The following is a 21,443-nucleotide window of genomic DNA, read 5'->3' on the forward strand; positions in this document are numbered from 1 at the left end:
GATTTCACTGGGCTGAAATCAAGATGTTGGCAGGGCCACACTCCCTCTGGAGGCTCTCTGGGAGAATCTACTTCCTTGCCTTTTGTAGGTTCTAGAGGCCACCTGCATTCCTTAGCTCATGGTAGCCCCATCAGTTTTCAAAATATCAGCACAACATTTAAGTCCCACTTAAATGTTTCTATTCTCATACCACCTTCTCTCGTCCTCCTGGGCTGGGAGTGAATTCTGATGGATGGCACTAGACAGAAGTCACTTCCCTTGCAAAGGATTTCTCCAAAGTATGTATTCCCAGAGCAACTCTCTGTGGAAGATGAAGAAGGCTAGAAAATTAGGTTCCTGTTGTTTCTCCATCTTTAAAAAAATTTTTTTTGTTTTTATTTATGTTTGAGAGAGAGAGGCAGCTTGAGCAGGGGAGGGTCAGAGAGAGGGAGACACAGAATCTGAAGATAGGCTCCAGGCTCTGAGCTGTCAGTACAGAGCCTGATGCGGGGCTCAAACCCAAGAACCATGAAATCATGACCTGAGCCAAAGTCAGTTGCTTAACTGACTGAGCCACCCAGGAGCCCCTCTCCATCCTATTTATGTCTTATACCATCACCCCCAACCCAAGCACCCTGATGTTATATCTATGATCAATTATGTTTCTTGAAAGATCAAGTTAAGTCCAATTTTAAATGGGAAGAAAGGTAGGACTCTCTTTACATTCCTACTTAAGAAGATATTCTTCTTCGTTCTGTCCTGCCCACAAAGTAGAGTTTTAATAGCCAGAATCAAGGCTGGTTTTGGAAGCTGATGATTGACAGAAAGCTTTATGATAAAAGGGCTTTTACTGGCCTCCCATCAATTAGCTGATTTTTTTTCCTTTCTTTAAATAATATGACAAATTAGTGTCCTGATAAGGTTGTCTTTGATGTGGTTTCATGAGTTGACATAATTAAGAGCCATTTCCACTTGGCAGTGCTGCAAGAACACCATCCAAGTCAGATGAACAAGGAAATTACTTAATTAGCAACTCAGGTGAACACTGGCTCTTGAGAAGGTGGATGTTAAGATTGGAGGGAAGACAGGAGACTCATAGAGGGCAGTGTACCATGGCTGGGTGGTCAGCCAAAGACAAACTCCTCCATACCTTTGCTGCTGCCTCTGCAGTAGTACTTGCTGACCATGTACCTGAAATGGGATATAGATGAGCTCTGGCTGTACCGCTGCTCACCTGTCAACCTCAAGGAAGAATGATTGCAGTTTTGGTTCCCTCCACTTCTCATGAAATAAACATCACCTGGCAATTCCTTTGAGATTGATTAGTCACTATTTCATTCCCCTGGGTCCTTCTTTCTGAGTTAATCATTGTTCTAAACAGTGGCAGCATTAATCAGAATGATACCAGTTTTTAGACATTAACAGCATAACCAGCTTTTGTGCCTATTGGAGGTCCCTTTATCAAACCAGCATGAAGATCGGAAACTCATTCTACAGTGGGCGCTATTTCCTGGGACAGTCACATGTGCCCTTGTCAGGAATGTGCCTGTAGGAGATTTAGTTTTGGATAGTTTCCAGGGGTCAACTGCAAAGCAAGGCTGAAGAAGTCTGTTCTGGTGTAACTCCAAGTCCTTTGCTGTGGGTGAGCCAGAGTCTTTGACTTCCATATGTATCAACTTTGGTGCTTTTAATAGCTGCAGAGGCAGTCCAAATAATTCTGTAGATGGGTTTGAGATCTAGACAGACTTAGTTTCAAATATGAGCTTCAGCACTAACCAGTCATTGGACCTTGGGAAAATTTTAACACAAGACTAAATATAATCATCTATGTGGAACACTTTTACATGGTGCCTGATACATGGTAAGTACTCATAAATGGTAATTAAAAAACTGAGACTACTGAAATTGTTTAAAAAATTCATGAGACTCCAGTCTGTTTTCTGGGACTTTAGAACCATGGAGTATATATCCTGAGGGGCAGAAACAAACCAAAGAATGTCATAAATGCCATTCAGGTGAAGAGATGGCTAGATGTGAGTCACCATCATAGTCACAGACTTGCATATAAACAGGTTCCTGCAGGTGCCAAATGACACAATTACCCCTTTTAACAAATGTTCAGTTTCACCTCGTAGTGATGGCTAAGGTCCTAAATCCCTCAGAACGAAATAGCATACAAATTCCTGGGTCATTGTTTCTCTAGTGATCCAGAACTGACCTACTTGGAAGACTAATCTTGCACCTTAAGCTTAAAGTGCAGACTGAGGTCTGCTCTTTGACCCTGTTATCCTGAGTTAAAAGCCTGGCCTTGGGCACCTGGGTGACTCAGTTGGTTAAGGATCCAACTCTTGATTTTGGCCCAGGTCATGATCTCACGTTAGTGAGATTGAACCTCACGTTGGGCTCTGGGCTGACAGTGCAGAGCCTGCTTGGGATTCTCTCTCTCTCTCCCTCTCTCTCTCTCTTTCTCTCTCTCTCTCTCTCTCTCTCTCTCTCTCTCTCTCTCTCTCTCTCTCTCTCAATAAATATATACACTTTAAAAGAAAAAAAGAAAAAGCCTTGGCTTGGCTTGACTCTGCCTAGGGTTCCAAGAAGAGCAGTTAGTGAAACCACTAACTCCCAATCTTCTTTCCACTTCTTGGTCATATCTGCATTTTCAAAGGTGGAGCACTCAAAGACTGGAGGAAGCCTCCAGGCCAGAAACAGCTCTAGGCACTGTCACTAGGGAAGCAAACTCAGAGAAGGCTAGTGTGTGGTCTTAGCAATACCTGCCAAAGTCTTTTCCACCAATACATGCAAGTCTTCCATTTAAGACCTCATTGAATGTGACACGCAACCAATGTAATACGAATTTCTGGGAAAATAAAGATGCTGTTTATACGTACACATCAGAAAGGTACATGTTTCCCAAATATTCACAAATTCACCAAAAATTCAACAGTTTCAGTGGTCTCAGTTTCTAAATCACCATTTATGAGCATGTATCAGGCACTCCACATAGATGATTATATTTATTCTTCTGTTAAAATTTTCCCGAGGCCCAAGTGGAAAGCAGGTATCATAGAATCAAAGAACTACAACAGTGTTCTGGGCCCATGTCAGAGCGCCATTTCCTTGTGATGCTAACTCATGCTTAAGAAACACTCTGGAGGGTTCTCAAGTGCTATCTAAATGGCCACAAGAGAAACTCCAAGTTTTCAAATCTATTACATCAATTTCTGACTTCACTGGTAATGTTCGGAGCTCACCTTGCATAGGCAGACAAGAGAGTTCTTCTCCTGAGAATAGAGACCTCCAGGTGGCATGGAATAGGATTTGTCAGACATTTCCAGGGAATGGGAACCCTTGGCTGTGGGTTTCGGAAGATGTTTTAAATAAACAGAGTTCTGGCTAATACCACCCATGAGTGCCTAGAAATCCTGCCTTCCTCTTCCCTACATCCAACTTGAGGTGAAGTTCTGGTTGGCAGCAGCTTGGCTCTGCCATCATGTTCAAATTCCACTATTGCTGGCCTGAATTTGCTTTTCCTGGCAGACTTGAGCCGAGTCCCAATGAAACATATCCATGGCTTGCAAAATTACTGGCAGACGTGGGCTGGCAAGAGGTGTGGAGGCAGAGGAGGGAGGGGGAGGGGAGAGCGTCCAGGGTAATTGCTGCGAATGGCCCGGTGATGAGGGTCTACAACCAGGAAGTAATTTCATGAGATCTCTGCTCACTTACTTCTGGTTTGGCTCTGCCAGCTCCCTCATGCCGGGCACAGAGCAGTACTTTTTATAGACTTTTTATAGTCCATTGTGAGCTTACGTATCCTAGCAGTTTGTAAAGTGGTGTTTTCTTCATTTTTAATGGCGCAACAGTATAGGCACACATTTTAATGGTACCTTCCCATTCCACACTGTCCTCAAATAACCGAGGACTTCCCTCCCACCAAGCCATTCCTGGGAAGCCAGGTTTCTTCTGGGCCCAGGTCAGCTTCTGATTTGCTGTATGTCCCTGGTTGAGGGTTCCCCAACCCATCCCAATGTTGTGGGAATGAAGGAAGCATAAGATTGCAGCCCTTCCTTGAAGGGTTGTATAAACCTGAAAGATTTACTTTGAGCCTGGCCAAGGGAAACCTCAGCTAATCAGTGACCCCTTGTTTTTTATTAGATTCCCCATAAACAGCTAGGCCCACAATTGTGTAGGAATCAGAGAACGGTAGGTGTTTGATGCTTGAGGCCTTTCCTCCAGTGCTGGTGCCAAGCAGTTGGAGCTGCTTCTCATAATTCAGGTTTGATTAGCTGGTTCTCCCTCTGACCTCAACCTTTCGTGGAAGCATTTGTGGCCAAAGGAAATATAATTAACAGAAAGATCCTGTATGCAAACTGTCATCTTATCAATGATGATAATAGCAGGCCTGGTTGCCTATATTTTTCCAGTTAGCCCCCGTGTTCTGCTAGTATGGCATTTGTAATTCTCCCTTCTTGTCTTACCCTCTCACATCTTTTCCAAATACCATAACCAGGCCATTCATCCCAGAGAGATGTCTTGGCAACTTGCCCCCAAACATTCAGTAGTTCCCTATTACCCAAAGGTAAAATCTGAGCTTTGTATATGACATCCAAATCCTTGCACAGTGTGGTCTCAACCTGTATTTATGACATCATGCCCTGTGCTGCCTCTGTGAGTACCACACTAGAGAGCTCGTGGTCCCTCAGACACCTGCCTTACCGCATCTCTGCTCAGAATGGCCACCCTTATCTGGACTTCTGCAATAATGCTCCATTCAGATCCTTATTCCTCACAAGCATCTGCGACAGCTTTAACCCCAAGATCTCTCTTCCCTTTCTATCCCTCCCCTTCTCCCTCTCCCCCTCCCCAAGTTCCTTTAACACTTGTCAACTGGGAACTTACTTTTCACCACTTTATAGACTACCTGCCCCAAGTGCAGGGACCACCCTCCACCCCTCTGCAGAGCCCACTGAGCCTGCTCTGCTAGATGGGCCTTGTCCAAAGCAGAGGTGGACTGACATGGAGGTCTGGAGCATCAGCGTGAGTCGGGAGCTCTAAGCCTTGAATCCCACCGTAATGCACGGCCCTGGCCAAGTCCCTTCATCTCTCTGGTCCAGAGTCTCTGTGTTTGCAAAGTAAGGGGTGATGACTCATTTGACATAAATAGTTGTAAGGATTAAATTAGCTATTCTGGGTTAGACACAGCGTGGCACTCAAGGCACTATTCGTATCATTCTCATTCTCATTAAGTAGATGTGTGTTGATGAATAGACTTCTGAGCACAGGACTCAGGGTCTTTCTGAGGAGTTGGACACATGGCTTAGTCTGCATGTGGAACCCCTTGTCTAGTTCTGTTGACAATCTCAGTTTCCTCATGTGTAAGTTCCTCCCAGGTTGTTGTGAGAACTGAGTGTGATGATGAGTATAGATATCTATGCTTAGGAAAGGCGTGGTTAGTGAAGAAGCTATGGAGTCCTGAGGATGGCTGGAGTAAGCAACCAGGAATTCTGACCTGTGTCATCTCTCGGGCTTTCCTTGGGGGCGGGGGGCATGCTTAGTTTCCTTAGTCCCTACACCGAGTCTCGTTGGGGCGGGTAAGGGAAGCCTCATCAGACTCTGACTTGACATAAGTCTTCTCTTCTGCCACCTTTTCCCTCCCCTGTCTGACCAGAGCTGGCAGAATTTGGGGATTTTAGAAAGATGGGGCCCTTCAAGTGGCCAAGGCAGAGAAGTCACCTGTGTGCCCCCCAGGCAACTCGTCAGTCCCCACAGATACTTCTCTGAACACTGAAACCCCTGAGAATTTGTGCTCTGAGCAGTGGGCACCAGTGCTGACATATTAGCACCCCCCCCCTTGTCTCTGCCCCCTCCATTTCATCAGCTTTATCCTGAGGTGGATAATGTTTCTCTAACTGCCTAATTGGGAGAACTTAGCTGGAAAATTGCCATCATGCTCTCTTTAAAAGGGTGCCAGCAGCCGGAGGCTGCCAGCTGTAATGTCAGTGGGTAATCCTGGCTTTGCTGCCGCAGAGCCAGGGGTACCCCTCTTTCTTCAGTCTACTTTCCTGCTGGTTAGAGCATGCCACCGACTCTAAGAGAAAAAAAAAGAACATGGAAGAGCCGGACAGAGGTAACCCAGGCAGCGGCTGCAAGTACTGATCTGTGTTCCTCCCGCCCCTTGTGGCCTCTGCAGCCTGTACCAGTGAGGGATGAAATGCCATCAACTGACAGCCAGGGCACCTTGGCCCTGCACCTTGGTGCACTGGTTAGCTCCATCGACTCCCATTGCAGCAACCCTGAGTTTAGACTGTGTGTGAGGGCTGTCCCAGAAAAGGGAAATTTAATTGTGAAAACTCGTTCCTGAGTTTGAGAGAGAGTATACAGCCGTGTTTAGGAGTGTGGAGCCTGGAGCCAGACTGCTCGCTTTAGTTCACATCTAGGCTCTGCTGCCTGCTCGGAAGGTTACCAAATCACCTGATTTTATCATCTGTGAAATGCAGGTGATAATTCTAGCACCTACCTCTGCTCCGCACATGAAGGGACCCTGGCTGATGGCACCACTGCCACCCTTAACACCTCGCATCCAGGGTCTTCCTGCAAGGTGGATGTCTAGCCCACACACAGAGAAGGCATAAAGGATTGGATGTCAGAGGTTTTGATGGGCCTGGCTCAGAAGTTGGGGCGGGGGGAGTGCCTCACTCCAGTCACATTCCACTCTCAAGAAAGAATGTAGTCATATGGTCCCAGCCTAACTCAGCTAGAGAAGATAGTTTGCTGGTGCTCAAAATGAAGAGGCACGGCAGTCTAGTCTCTGCCACACAGAGAAACCTTCCCAGTAACAAACAGCAGGCATTAATTGAGCACTTGGGTTAAGTGCTTTACATGTATTAACTCAATTACTCAACATGACATGATGAAACTACACACAGATACTATGTATCAGTGAGGGTCTTGCTAGAAACCCAGTGGAACCCTCAAAGGACCAATTAGAGAGGTTTAAGGATATCTGTATGCCATGTTCATAGCAGCATTATTCTCATTAGCCAAAAGGCAGAAGCAACCTAAGTGTTCACTGACAGATGAATGGATAAGCAGAATGTGGTATGTACGTAAATAGAATATTATTCAGCCTTTTTAAGGAAGGAAATTCTAGTACGTACTATATAATACAACATGGATGAGACAGAATGTAGAATGGTTGTTACCAGGAGCTGGAGGGAGGGGGAATGAGGACTTAGTGTAGATACACAGTTTCTGTTTTGCAGGAGAAGGGTAGTAGTAATGGTAGCCGAACAAGGTGAATGTATCTCATGCTTCTAATCTATAGGGTTAAACTTTAGATGGTAAGTTTTATGTTACATATATTTTACCACAATGAAGAATCATTTTAAAAGAAGGCTTAGGGGCTCCTGGGTGGCTCAGTCAGTTAAGCATCTGACTTCAGCTCAGGTCATCAGTTTGTGGTCCGTGAGTTCAAGCCCCCGCATTGGGCTCTATGCTGACAGTTCAGAGCCTGGAACCTGATTCAGATTCTGTGTCTCCCTCTCTCTCTGCCCCTGCCCTGCTTGTGCATGCTAGTGTACTCTCTCAAAAATAAACAAACATTAAAAATTTTTAAAAGAGGACTTAAGGAAGGGGATATTTGCAAAGTTATAAATGAGTCATAGGTGGCAATGAGTGATGATTAGGCACAGAGGGAATAGCAACTATAGGAAGCTACATCCACCCAGAAACCTGAGGGGTAAAGGAAGGAGCAGTTACCAGAATGAGGTGGGAACAGTAGCTATGGGAGAAGCACTACTGAACAGGAAGTGAGCCTTTAGGGATGGGAACTCAGTACTTGGAAACCGCAGCCCAGCAGAGAGGAACCAGTGGATAAATACTGAGACCCCTGTCCTCCTGCCCATGACTCCTCTGGCTGTACCCAGCTGGAATCAGAGGGCATGCACAGGAAGCTGGTGATGTCCTCCAGTGGCTCAGCCTCCCCAGGGCTCAGAGATGGGTGGAAGATAGTCCTTGGGAGCAACCAAGAACAATTGGGTGTTTCCATATTCCCATTCTATAGATGGGGATACTGAAGTAAAGTAACTCACGCCAAGGTCACACAGTGAATGTAGAGCAGGCTTTCAACCCTACTGGTCTCAGAGCCTTCTGCAGGAAAGGGCAGAAACTAAAATGTGATGAAAATTTGAGAAATACCCAGCACTGTGCTTTCTCAAAAGAGTGAGAAAAGAGAGACTGCTTAATTTAGTAGTTTTCGCAGATCAGACAGCTAATAAGCAGATTCAAGAATTCTGACTCCAGAGCTGGGAACTTCCCACCTACTCCAGGAACTGTCAGGGCAGGCAGTCACTCACTGTCACCACCATTATCACCAGCATCAGGATGCGGTCACTGAGGAAGGGTTGCAGTGTGCCTTGTGTCTGGACAAAGGAAGCTACAGTATACAGACCCTGCGCCTCTCCCCCCCCCCCAACTAAGCCTTCAGGCCAGGGCAACTACTTTGTAACAAGCCACACTAAACAGGAACCCAAAACACAGTGCCTCCCCTGTCAGCAGACACCAGAATGTTACGCTAAAAGGTACATTTGAAGTCATCTATCAAATCCCCTCATTTTGCCTGGGCTGAAATGATCTGTTTGTCCAGTGTAAGTTCAGGTCACAAATTCAACATTTACTGAGCACCTGGCTAGTGTCCAGCACGAGCTATATGTGAGGGTGACCCAAGATGTCTCACATACCATCTGCTTCTTCTAATCTGCACCACCATCACTTAGACCCAGAGTCCAAAAGCTATGGCCCGTGGACCAAATCCACCTGCTGGCAGTTTTAGGGCATCAAGTGCTATTGGTACACAGTCACACCCTTTGTTTACCTATTGTCTATGGCTGCTTTCACATTATGACAGCTCAGTTGAGTAATGGTGACAGGGATGTTATTATGATCCCTACAACCAAAAATATTTATATCTTGCCCTTTAAAGAAGTTTGCTGACTCCTGACCTAAACCAAGTACATCAGTTTGCTATGGCTGCCCTAACAAAATTCCGCAAATTGGGTGGCTTAAAATAACAGGCATTTATATTGTTTCACAGCTGGAGGCTAGATGTCCAGGATCACTGAATCAGCAGGGTTACTTTCTTCTGAGGGCTGCAAAGGAGAGTCTGTTCATGCCTCTTCTGGCTTCTGGTAGCCTCAGGCATTCTTGGTTTGCAGATGGCATTCTTCTGTGTCTTCACATCACCTTCCCTCTATGCGTGTCTATCTCTGTCTCCAAATTTTCTCTTTTGGACAGTCATATTGGATTTGGACCCATCCTAATGACCTCATCCTTATTTGATCACATAAGGCCATTTCCAAATAAGGCTATTTCCAAGTAAGGTTACTCTCACAGGCACTGGAGATTAGAATATCAACTTTTCATGGGACACAAATTCAACCCATAACCCCAAGCTACATAATTTCTTCCTAGACTCTGGCAATAGCTTCCTAACTCGTTTCCTCCAGCCATTTTTGCATTGCACCTCATCCCATTCTCAAACCCTTATTCCACAACCCACTGGCCCATGTCTCAGATTAATCATTTCCCAATGTCTTTGGCATATGTCATTCTCATGTTCAAAGACCTCCAATGCACACCCTGTGGGTAAAGGCTAAACTTTACTGTGATCTGTGGGGTGGGCTGCGTAGTCACCGTTGGGGGACCTTGCCACTTGTTCATACCCCACATGGCTGCACTCCCTCTGTTGCTGCCTCACTGGCTTTCCTTCTGGTATTTAAACTTGCCGTGCATCCTTCCTAGACAGGGCCTGTGTGTAAACCATCCCTCCGCCCAAACCTTCATTCACCTTGCTTCTGCCAGTTCAACTCTTACTCATCCTTCATAGATCATCCTAACCATCCCTTTCTCACTCACTAGGTCACATTACCCATTAGTAGCTTAAAGCACTTCTCTCACATTTATCCACAGCTATAATGCTTCGAGAGATGAGTCCTTTTGTCATTAGGTCCATGAGATGAGAACAGGATCTTTATGCTGCTGCTATTGTTTGCCTTTGTATCCTAGCAACTAGCACACTGCCCAGCCCACTGTGAACACTCCAAAACTATCTGTCAAAGGTAAGGAGAATGGAGGGAAGAAAATGGAAAGACAGTTAGGGCCCTTGCCCCTGAGAGGCTCAGGGCCTAGTGAGTGTAATCAATGTGCAAACAGAAAATGACAATATAGTGTCAAAAGTTATTATAGAGCAAAAGTAGGTAGCGTTGGGGGAGCACAGACGAGGGACTTCTAAAGTGGGAGCAGAGTAAGAGTAGGGAAGGTTTCCTGGAAGGGGTGATGTTTAAACTTAATCTCATGAGTGCCCTTAGTCCCACCTTTGCAGATGGAGGAAGGCCATGATAAAAGGCCTAGAGGCTTTGTTGCTTTCCCACTGTTGTGTAACAATTTACTACAAACTTAGAGATTTACAAACCACATGGATTTACTATCTCACAGTTTACATGGTCAGGAGTCTGGACATGGTTTGACTAGAGCCTCCACATAGGGTCTCATGGCACTGTGGTCAGCTGCTGGCTGGACTTCATTTTCATCTAGAGGCCTGACTGGGGAAGAATCATTTCCAATATCCTTCAGGTTGTTGGCAGAATTTGCTTTTTTGTGACTATATGAGTGGGGTCCTGCTTTTTGCTGGCCATTGGCTAGAGGCTGCCCTCATGTTCTAGAGGCCTCCCACACTTCTTTGCCATGGGAGTCTCCCCAACATGCCCTGCTTCATCACACCAGCAAGGAAAACCTCTCTCTAGTTCACTAAAGACAGAGTCTAGTGGGGTGCCTGGGTGGCTCAGTCAATTGAGCATCCGACTTCGGCTCAAGTCATGATCTCATTCATGGGTTCAAACCCTGCATTGGGCTCTATGCTGACAGCTCAGAGCCTGGAGCCTACTTTGGATTCTGTGTGTGTGTCTCTCTCTCTGCCCCTCCCCTGCAAATACTCTGTCTCTCTCTCTGTCTCAAAGTAAATAAGCATTTTAAAAAACTTATTTAAAAAAGACAAAGTCTAGTGTAACTGAATGGAATCATAGGAGTGACAACCCATCACTTTTGCCATATAACATAAACCAGTCATGGGAGGGACATCCTACCTCCTCTGCTGTGTAACTTAACTGAGTCAAGGAGTGACATTCTATTACCTTTCCCATATTCTGTTGGTTAGAAGCAAGTCACAAGTCCTGCCCTCACTCAAGGGGAGGGATCACACAAAGGCAATACAAGTTGGTAGAGAATCATCAGAGGTCACTTTAGGGTCTGTCCACCACAGAAGCCTGAGAAGGAATTGTGCAAGGACACCAGCTACTCCCTCATTTACTCACATGGGCTTGACCCACTTTGTAGCAGGCACCATCCTTGGTTCTGGGAACATAGTGGAGAACTAGACAGATGAACCATCTGCCCTCCTGGAACCTCTCCATTCAGAGTAGCTAAAGTATGCAGGGAAAGGGGAGGTTACTTTCATTGACATGGTCTTGGGGCATCTTCCTTCCAACAACCTGATGAGTAGAGAATCTTCCTTATCAAGAGCTGCTCCATCCTCTAAAAACGTCAGGCAGGGTCCTTGGCCCAGCCTTTGGTTTAGCCATCAGAGACCTCAGGAGTTATTCTGTCCCTAATCAATACTAGCAGTTGAAGCTGTTGTTGTTCACTCTTACAGTACCTGAGCCAACCCTCTGTGGCCTTATGCCCTTTTTCTGCCCCTACTATTTTTCCAGGCCAGCTACTTCCCTAGCCTCGAAGATCATCTCTCTGAAAAATCTTTCTGTAATTCAGACCAGTGGTAAGATACTTCCCCTTGGTCTGTTTTGCTGTTGGTTCCTAGAGCATGCTGTGCCAGCTGTCTCCGAGTCTGCAAAAAATTGCTCTTAAATGTGGAAATACCAGCATCTAAGTGTCAGGGCCTGGACTTGCACCCAGGTCACTTGGACTTGAAGACCCTTCTCTTCCACTGCACCTTGCTATCTGAGGCTGAGAGCACCTGATCCTTGCCCTCCATCTAGAGAATTTTTGATCTCTTGCTATTCCCATGGGTGTCCATTGAATGCCTACTCAGTGCCCTGGGCTGAAAACAGGCAGAGTGCCTGCCCTTAGCAAGCTTACAGCCTAATCAGGGAGACAGATATGGATTGAAGTATCACACACGTAAGTGGAAATGGGATGTGATTCCATCTGTAATAAATGTTAAGAGTGACCAGAACATGGAGATAAGAGAGCCCATGGGGCAGCGTTAGAGCGGGTCAGCAAAGATGGGAAATGCACCCCTGCCTCAGAGGTTCTTGACCCGAAATTAGGAAGAAGAGAAGTCAGCTAAGCCAAGGGCACAAGGAAGGCAGTTAGCACAGTAATCCAAGCAGAGGATGTAATGTAGGCAAAGGCCCTAAAGTGGGAGGAAGTTTAGTTGGGCTGCAGGGAAGAAGGCCAGGTGGTTGTTCTTGCTCAATCTAAAGTCAGACAGCCAGACCCAAACAGAGAGAGTGCAAAGGCCCTAAGCCTGTCTCATTCCCAGGCTCCCTGTGATCCCGACATGCCAGGGCCTCCCATTTATCATTCTGAAGAGCCCTGCCATGCCTCCTCCCTGGGGCTGTCAACCCTTGGGAGAGGTTATCACCACATAGAAAGCCAACCAATCCCCTTACCATATTTAAGGCACACAGCTTAGAATAATAACCATTTTTTTCAAGCCTTCAGAAATATCCAACCCATATCTACTTGGAATGAAAGACCAATGCTACAACTCTTAGCCCCAGGGAAGCATGCAGGCTGCAGCTCTTAGGAAGCTGAATGAAGCCAGTAAGCACATTGACATCTCTAAAAGGGGAGAGAGAAGCTAGATTTTCTACATCTTTGGGTTTGGGAGCGCAAGCTTGAGCTGGGAAGAGAGCGAGCTACAAAGACTGATCTATGAAAAAGGGAAAGGGAGACAGACAAACCCCTCGTCTTGTCCATGAGCAGCAAGGAGCAGGGTCCAACCATATGGGCAGTCATGAGGAGGCAGGACTGTGTGCCCTGCTCAGCACTAATTAGAAGCAAACTAAGGCCTGGCTGAAGTGGCTGCAAGGACACCCAGCGGGGACCATTTCCTGCACAGGGCGGGCAGCCCTGGACGAGGGGGTGGACAGGTGCTGCCTCCTCTGACACTTTTGGCAGCATCTCCCCTGCTCCTGCAGCTCATCCCAAGAAGCACATGACCTTGGAATGTCCAGGGAAGCTGGGTTTGGCTTAAGGTTCTGGAAACTGCTTTTTGCAGGGAATTACTGTCTCTCCAGCTCTCTCTTTTGAAGGTTTATCTACAGACACTGAAGGACTTTTGCTTCTTCTTAAGTTCAGCACAGGGATGGGTGGTAGTTAGACCTGGCCCTCTTGACACAGGGTCATTTTGACATAACCTAGAAATCAAGCCAGTAAATTGTCCGTGTGTATTATGATGACTTGGCATGCTACAGGGAGACAGGGAGGGGGTGACAGGACATGTGCCGTAGTGTCAGGGCTGGGGAAGCTCAGGACTGAGACAGAGAATGAGAAGAGGGTCAGAAATAGTAAAGGGTCCTGGATATGATGACGGTACTCAATACTGGTCATTTTTAAAACAGTATTTTGCATGGTGAAGTGACGATTGTGACATTGGAACGATTTTGTCAAAATGATCACATTAGCGTGACCCAGTTTGCATTGGCCATTCAGATGAAGTGTCTATGTGACAGAATTTCCAGGAGTTCTTCTGTCTTTCCTTTTCTTTCACATCCTTGGCCTCGAATTCCATCATCGCTCGCTCCTACTGTTGCAGCAGCCCAAACACCGATCACTCTGTGATCTATCCTCCAGTCAGCGGCCAGAGAGATTTTTTTTTATATGATCGAAAAGGATGCTTGGCTTCTGCTTCCTGATATAAACCCAAGGCTACTGACCCTGGTCTCTGAATCCTGTTTGTTATACGTCCCTCTGCTCTGGACAATGTCTTATCTTCACAGGCCTGATTCCTCCCGAGCTCCCTTCTACCCACAAGGTGTCCTCAAACCTTGGTAACACTCAGCACGCCTTTGGGGGGCCAGGGGAGAGTGGGCTCAACATAGTGGGATGTGGCCCTCATCTATTCCTTAGCCTGTAAGCTGCTTCTCCACAAGGATGAAGATGGAGCAAGAAGTTGTACCTTGGGTATTTCCCTGGTTTAAAAGGAAAAGGGAAAGCCTTCTCAGTCTGTGAGCATGCACATATACATGCATTAGAATTGTTAATGCTTCTTTGAAGAGAGGTAAAATTTATGTGTGGTTTAACCAAATGATGAGTCTCCAGTGGGGGAGAAAACTGCCCCTGACCCCATTAAACACTATTTGTGATGCATGGAGAAAAAAAGAAAAGAAACCTTGCACTCTATGAGCATGAGAAAACAAAGGGGAAATCGAAATTGTGGATCTGCCAGAAACCTGCCATTCATAGAGCCCACAAATCACAGGGAAACAAAGAGAAATGGAAAGATTTGGTATTAAAAACCCATTCTTCCCTGAACCTGTGCCAGCATCTATAAAACAATTACATGTGATCATACTTGAGGCTTTTCTGAGACACTAATTCTTCTCTTGACATTAAAATGTTGTACATGCTGCTTTCAAAATGTCGCACCCAGTCAAGAAGGGCACACATCAGAAGGGCAGACACAGCACACAGGCCAGGTTAGCCCCACTCCTGAAAACTGGGAATCCTCTGTGGTTTCCTTCCTTTTCTGGATGGTTCCCTAAGCTCCCCCCACGCTCCCTCCTCCAAAATCTGAAAAAATTCACCAAAGCTCATGACCAGAAGGTGAGGAGGCTCCAGCGTGGCCCAAGGTGGAATGAATGCATGTGCTCAGTTACTGTGGAGAAAGCTGACCCCCAGATCCATTGGTTGATGCCGAGTTCCTCGTCATGTTCATGGGTCTTTGATTTAAGATTAAATAGGGCCCCTGTGTGAAATCGGCTGTTAGTTTTAAAAGCCTTTTCATTTTGACAGGTGAAAACTTCATTAGAATTACCCTATGCAAAGATGTCAGGAAAAATATACAAAGGGAAATTGGAAAATGTGATTGAGTCGAGCATGTGCTTCCTCTGTCCTGGTGTTTCTGCACAGGCATATTTATCTCTCATGCACTTGCTGTTTGGCATGTCCCCTAACTGAGGCTTAGATGTAAAAATGCACAAAAGGCAGGTGACTCCACGGCTTTTGGCTCCTGGCTGGCATGGCTTCACGGGCTCATTTCTTGGCAGGGGACCCATCTTTGGATCAAATGCGGGGGTATTTCCAAATTGAGCTTTGAGAGGAGGAGCCCAGAGAAGGAGAGGCAAGAAGAAAAATAGGTGAATTAAGTGAAAAGCATGTTGTGGGCCAATTTAATTAGGGCTAATATATCAGGCCCCATATTGTTTTTGGAACTGGATTCGGGAGTAACAGGATCCCTGACAAGTTGTAGCCAGCCCTGCTAACGAGTGACTCGAGTTCACAGACCGGTCTTGAGGAAACCCCAACACAAAGCAGAAAGTGGCAAGTCCTCTCTGGTGGCAGGGGTGGGACATGGGGCCAACCACAGCTCATTCTTCCCTTGGTCTCACTGCCCTCCCTGCTGAGGAGAGACGAGGCCTGGGAGTGAGGGCTTTTGGGCAGCGGGGCTGGCCCTGGGCTGTGCAGGCCTGTCCCAGCTGGAGGTGTGGGCCTGCTTTCAGAAAGCTCCTGAACAGGGGGCTCCAAGTATTCCATCTGGGCCTAGCAAAGGGGCAGACCCTTCCCTCTCCCAGTCACAGCACGCACGGGGATTGTGGGGCAGGGACTCCAAGGTGTGTAATTTAATCCCTGCATTTCGTGAATAAAAAGGAATGTCCCAGAGTAGGAAAGGGTCTCGATCCCCACCTACACTGCTGACTTTGGCCCAAGGGACGACTCCAGAGACTGACAGCCAGGCAGAATTGACCTCTCTTTTACTGGGGACCACAGGCTCACATATCCTCTGCTTGGTTTCCTGCAGTGACTTTGAGGACGGTCACCTGAGCCACAGCTTCTCAGACCCTTCCTCACAGGCTGCAATCCAGGGACACTGCTAGGAGGAAGGGGCCACACGTCCACTTCTAAGAAAACAGGCTTGATTTGTCACATGCTGGGGAGAAACCCTACTCCTTGGGGTCAAACACAGTCCTCACTGTTTGTAAGTTGTATGACTGGATATCTTATCTTACCTCCTCTTTGTTCCCAATTTCTACTTCCGAGAAATGGGAGTAGAATAATAGTACCCATTTAACAGGATTGCTATGGTGATTCAATGAGTAAGCATATGTAAAACACTATGAACAGGGCCTGGATGTAATAATTACCCAAAAATGTTACTACTACTACTGATAGTGTTTATTTGTATTACCATGGCCATTATCATATTAGGATTGTAGGAAAGATTCAGTTTGAAGACAAAGGGGAGTTTCCTGAAGGATAAAACAAGTTTGAAATCTATTGATTTGGAACAGAAGTAACCTGTAATAGTAAATTCAATGTCAACTCGACAGTGCCATGGGATGCCCAGATATTTAGTCAAACATTATCCTAGGTGTTTCTGTAAGGCTGTTTCTATGTGAGATTAACCAATTGCTAGACCAAATAAAGTAGTCTGTAATGTCACTGGGCCTCATCCAATCAGCTGAAGGCATAAATAGAACAAAAAGGCTAATCCTCTCCCAAATAAGAAACCATTCTCCTTCCCGACAGCTTTCGAACTAAGACATCAGCTCTTCCTGGTTTTATAGCAGCCTATTGGCCTTTGAACTCAAACTGGGAAATCAGCTCTTCAGATCTGGACTTGTCAGTATTTATATAATCTTTCTATATATGTGTATCTGTGTGTATATAACCACACAGTTCCTGTATATAGAGTATATAATATATTCTATATGTAACATGTATATATAACAATATATAGATACATATATGTGTATGTACCTCCATACACACACACACATATGCACATAATATATATCTCCTATTGGTTCTTCCTGACTGATACATGACCTAAGGACCACATTTGGCCCTCAGTAATGTGTAGGAGTGTGTGTGTGTGTGTGTGTGTGCGTGTGCGTGCATGCACGTACATTCACATGCATGTGTGCAAATGTATGCAAGATTGTCTACATGTTTTCATGTTAAAAATAATCCAGATATCCAGGTCCTTTGAAAAATCATAAGGTATAGCAGCAGTAGTCTCAAATTGGCTGGAATTGAGTTCAGCTATCCCCATCAGGACATGTGATCCCCAGTTCTCACCCAGATCCAGACATACATACTCCTTTTTACAGCCAGCTTCACATAGGGAATAGAGAAAATTTTTGAGGGATACTGGGAAAGTTGATTGCCCTCTAGAATACAAGATTCATTCATATAGTCAATATTCACTGGTAGGTGGCATGGTGAATTAGACATCACTTAAGGAGCTCATTGTCTTGGAGAATGTAAGTAGAAAACTGAAGTGTTGAATGTTAAGTGCTAGATTAGATGGAAGGCTAGGTTCTCTGGGGTTATGCAGTCTGGGATAAGGAGATGTTGAAGATGGCCACTGAAAAGTGAGGAATCCTTGAGTTGACTCTTAAAGGTTGCATAGACATTTAGATAACTGAGGAAGAAGATAAAAAATAAGTCTAAGAAGAGGGAAGAGCATTTGCAAAGACCCTGTGGTAAGAAAAGCAGAATAGATTTAAAGAACATTTTGCCTTAGCTGGAGCATACGGTGGCACTTAGATGTTGAGCCCAAAGAGATAGAGAGAAGCAGAATCATCAGGATCATTTTTTTTTAAATGATTCAAGACAACTAAGGATTTTTAGTAGAAAAATAATTGACATATTTCCATTTTAGGAAGATCTCTCTAGCTGCATTGTGGAGAACGAATTAAAATGAAAAGATGTAGATAAGATGACCAAGGGGTCTCCATGGAAGATATCTGGAAGTCTAAGATGTCAATTCTAGTAGTTAAAGTTTAGATGCCTCTCATATTATATATGGGATAAGAACCCAATCTCTATCACACTTCATTGTAAGTTCATGAACCTTCTCCAAGAGTAAGTCTCCATAATAGGAGGTGTAGAGGGTAGTAGGGCATTAAAAACAAGTGTCACTCATGATTTTGCCCAGGTCCTATCCTATGAAGAGGGACCATTCAAGAGCTCAGTAATGACCTTACATGGGATGTTTATAGGCTGGTCTTTAGGACAAAGAGACAAAGTTCTCTTTGCCCCTGATGCTCACATTTATAGCTTTCTTCTTGGAGAATGACAACCATTTTTCCTTTATTCCCTAAGACCACCAAAATGAAAACATTATTTTCAGACATCCATGGGACTCAGGGTGAGACTGAATGCTTGACATTAACTTTTCCTTTATAAAAACAAACAGAACTCAAGCCAGTTAGCCAGGATGAGTCCCTCGGGATTAAACTCTGATTGTCAACTTTTACTTAGGCTCCCACACTGGGCTGTTTGTTTAAAAATCAGGAGGACATTTGGAGAGGCAGCAACTAGCATTTTCTTGCCAGCAGATATTATTTATAAATGGTGTCTCCCTGTGTCAGCTTATCATCAGTGACCACGGAGAGAATTCTAATGAGTCATCTTGATCCTAGACCTTGAAGCATCCCTGGCCCTTTGTTAAAAATGGCGGCACCTGGAATTAGCCACAAGTGGACTCGAAGATGGAATGAGTCAGTATCTGCTCCGGCCTCTCCCCCCATCACAAGCTTATGATGGAAGTTCTGGTACAGATCACCATGATGAAGGTTGTAGATCATGTTTTTGGTGTCTTTGTATCCCTGTTTTTTATCAGTGTCTAAAGGAATGATCCAGTATTGAAGGGAATTTCACACATCATGTGTTTAGTGACCAATTTCTGCCCTCTGCCTAGGTGAGAGCATGGATCCTCTTGCTGCATTTTAGAATATCTTACCTGCTTTCATTTACAGAGCACTTTCTTGGCACTCTTCCCTTTGTGTCTGAAACAACCCTGTGAAGCTGCAGTTCATAATCCCTATTTAACTGATAGGTAAACTGAAGCTTGTCTGCTTTGAAGGACTTATCTCAAGTTCACAAAGTTCCCATGACTGCACCAGGACTGAACCCAGCTGTTAAATCCAGAGCATTCTGCTGTCCCATCTTCCCCATCCAGCTGGTGGCTTTAACATTGTCTCCTTGGGCCCAGGACAATCCTGCAGTGCCATTCTTCCTTGGCTTTCCTTGTTCTGAACTGTCTTTCCTTGTTCTACACTGCCTGGCTCTGCTCAACCTGCACCTCCCTGCTTCTACTCTGTTACCTCTGAATCCTGAGCATTCAAGGAACCAGAGGAGGTCTTGACAGGGTGATGAGATAAGTAAGAGGTGAGGCAGAGCAAGGCCCTCCAATCTCAAGGCCAGTTGCCTCTCGGACATCTGTTCCCTGGGGAAGAAGCTGCTTTCTGTCTCATGGTCAGTTGGCCTTTGTTTAAATAAACCCAGCAAGTGGGTCTGAACCTCTTTCTCCTGGCTGGCAAAAGTCCCACTTGCCTTCAGGACTCACCTTAGATGTCACTTCTTTACAACAGTCTCTGTCCTCCTTCTCTTTGGGCAGGACTAGATGCCCCTCCAGCAGTACTAGTCACACAGTTTTGTGATCTGAGTATTACCTGGCCACCTTGTTCACTGTGCTATGAGCCACTGAGGTTGAGACCAGGGTTCTGTGGCAGGCCACTGCTACAGTTAGGACTAGGATGGGCTGTGAAGTCAAACTGCCTAGATTTAATCTCCCGCTCCAGCACTCAGTAGCTGTGTGACCCACTTAGAGGATGTTTTCATATCTGTGAAATAGAGCCAATAATCATACCTGATCAAAAAGTTATTATGAGGATAAAATGCCATGATGTCTAGAAAGTATTCAGCACTATGAAGGGCACACAGTAGGTGGACACCATGTCAGCTGTTGTTGCTACTACTACTATTATTATTATTATTATTATTATTATTATTATTATTATTGTATCACTAGTGTCTAGAAAGTACATATGAATGGGAGAGAGGAGGAGGAGGCAACCTGGAAGGAAGGAAGAATTGATTGTATTAGGAAATGATGAATGACTGAATGGCTAATGAACAAGTTGTGTGTGTATTAGTTAGGGCTTTCCAGAGATAAAAAACCAAAAGGAGATGATAGATAGATAGATAGATAGATAGATATTAGATAGATAGACAGACAGACAGATAGATAGATGGGTAGAAAGTTATTATAAGGAATTTGCTTTTGCAACTATGGAGGCTGAGAAATCCTATGATCTGCCATTTGTAAACTGGAGACCCAAGAAAGCCAACGATAATTCAGTCTGATGCCAAAGGTCTCAGAACCAAGGAGCCAATGGTATAAATTCCAGTTCAAGAGCAGGGGAAGATGAGCTGAGATGTCCCAGCTAATCAGTGAGGCAGGATAAAAGGGGTAAATCCCTTCTTCCTCTGCCTTTTGTTCTATCCAAGCCCTTAACAGATTGGATGAAGCCCACCCACACTAGCTAGGGAGGGTCATATACTTTCCTGAGTCCATAGATCTGAATGCTAATCTTACCCGGAAACACCCTAGGTGTAATGTTTAATGTGGGCACCCATGGCACAAAATTAACTGTCACATACAAGCATGAGGATAAAAATAAGGCCCAACAATACCCAGAGTCCTTCTCACCAGTCTGATATGTCAAGACCACTGTCTTTGGGGGCTGCTGTGCCTATGAATCACTTGTTTTGTGCAAACACAAATCATAACCTGAGAGGCATATTCCACACGGATTAGAGAATCCCAAAAAATCAGGAAGAGCAGTCCAAAGAGATGGCAAAAGTCTAGGGAGAAGGAGTAGGCCAGGGAAGACACTTGCTTAGTGTTCCAACCATCTCTGGAGAAGGTCAAGCAGAGGGAGTGGGTTTCTCAAATCTTCACCAGGCCATGGAGAACAGGCACATGCTCCTGAGTTTTTGTGCTCCTAGGGGAGTGGGGTAGGCAGACACCTGAGATCTGACCTCCCAGCTCGGTGCTCTGGACTCCTCCTGCCTGCCCAGGTGTGTGACCCTCCTACCCCCAGGAATGTGGCTGTGCTGGAGATATAATCAGCAGAATTCCTCTGACTTCTCAAGAAGTGCCCCTTTGGGAGGGAAAAGTACAAACAGGCTGGGAAAATGTGAATCCTGTTTCTGTGGCTGTACAATTGGTCCATTGTAATGACTGTGTGCCGCAAGGTAGAAGTCTAAGATTTCAAATGACATCTTTGTCAGAAGCCATCCACACGTAACTTACATCATTTTATGCATTTGTAGGCGGACACATCAGCTTCATCCACCCTTACTGTTATATTTGTTTGCTGAGCTATTTCATGTCTACCAAATTATATGCAATGTCTCTCATTCTGGAACTATCAGAGCTG

The 21,443-nt window shown here is 45.3% G+C and overlaps 1 protein-coding gene and 1 long non-coding RNA gene across 2 annotated transcripts in view; both read left to right on the forward strand.

Annotated features, from left to right (window-relative positions):
• SLIT3 (slit guidance ligand 3) overlaps window positions 1-21,443 on the forward strand; it is a 593,860-nt gene that overhangs the window by 175,856 nt on the left and 396,561 nt on the right. The window lies entirely within an intron of this gene.
• The window catches only part of LOC115294855, a 50,034-nt gene continuing 38,635 nt past the window's right edge, over window positions 10,045-21,443 (forward strand). Inside the window, exons 1-2 of the long non-coding RNA XR_003910188.1 lie at window positions 10,045-10,088; window positions 11,736-11,800. This is a non-coding gene — a long non-coding RNA (uncharacterized LOC115294855). The remainder of the gene's footprint in view (window positions 10,089-11,735; window positions 11,801-21,443) is intronic.

This window comes from Suricata suricatta, chromosome 6, assembly GCF_006229205.1.
Source record: "Suricata suricatta isolate VVHF042 chromosome 6, meerkat_22Aug2017_6uvM2_HiC, whole genome shotgun sequence".
Classification (NCBI taxonomy): Eukaryota; Metazoa; Chordata; class Mammalia; order Carnivora; family Herpestidae; genus Suricata; species Suricata suricatta.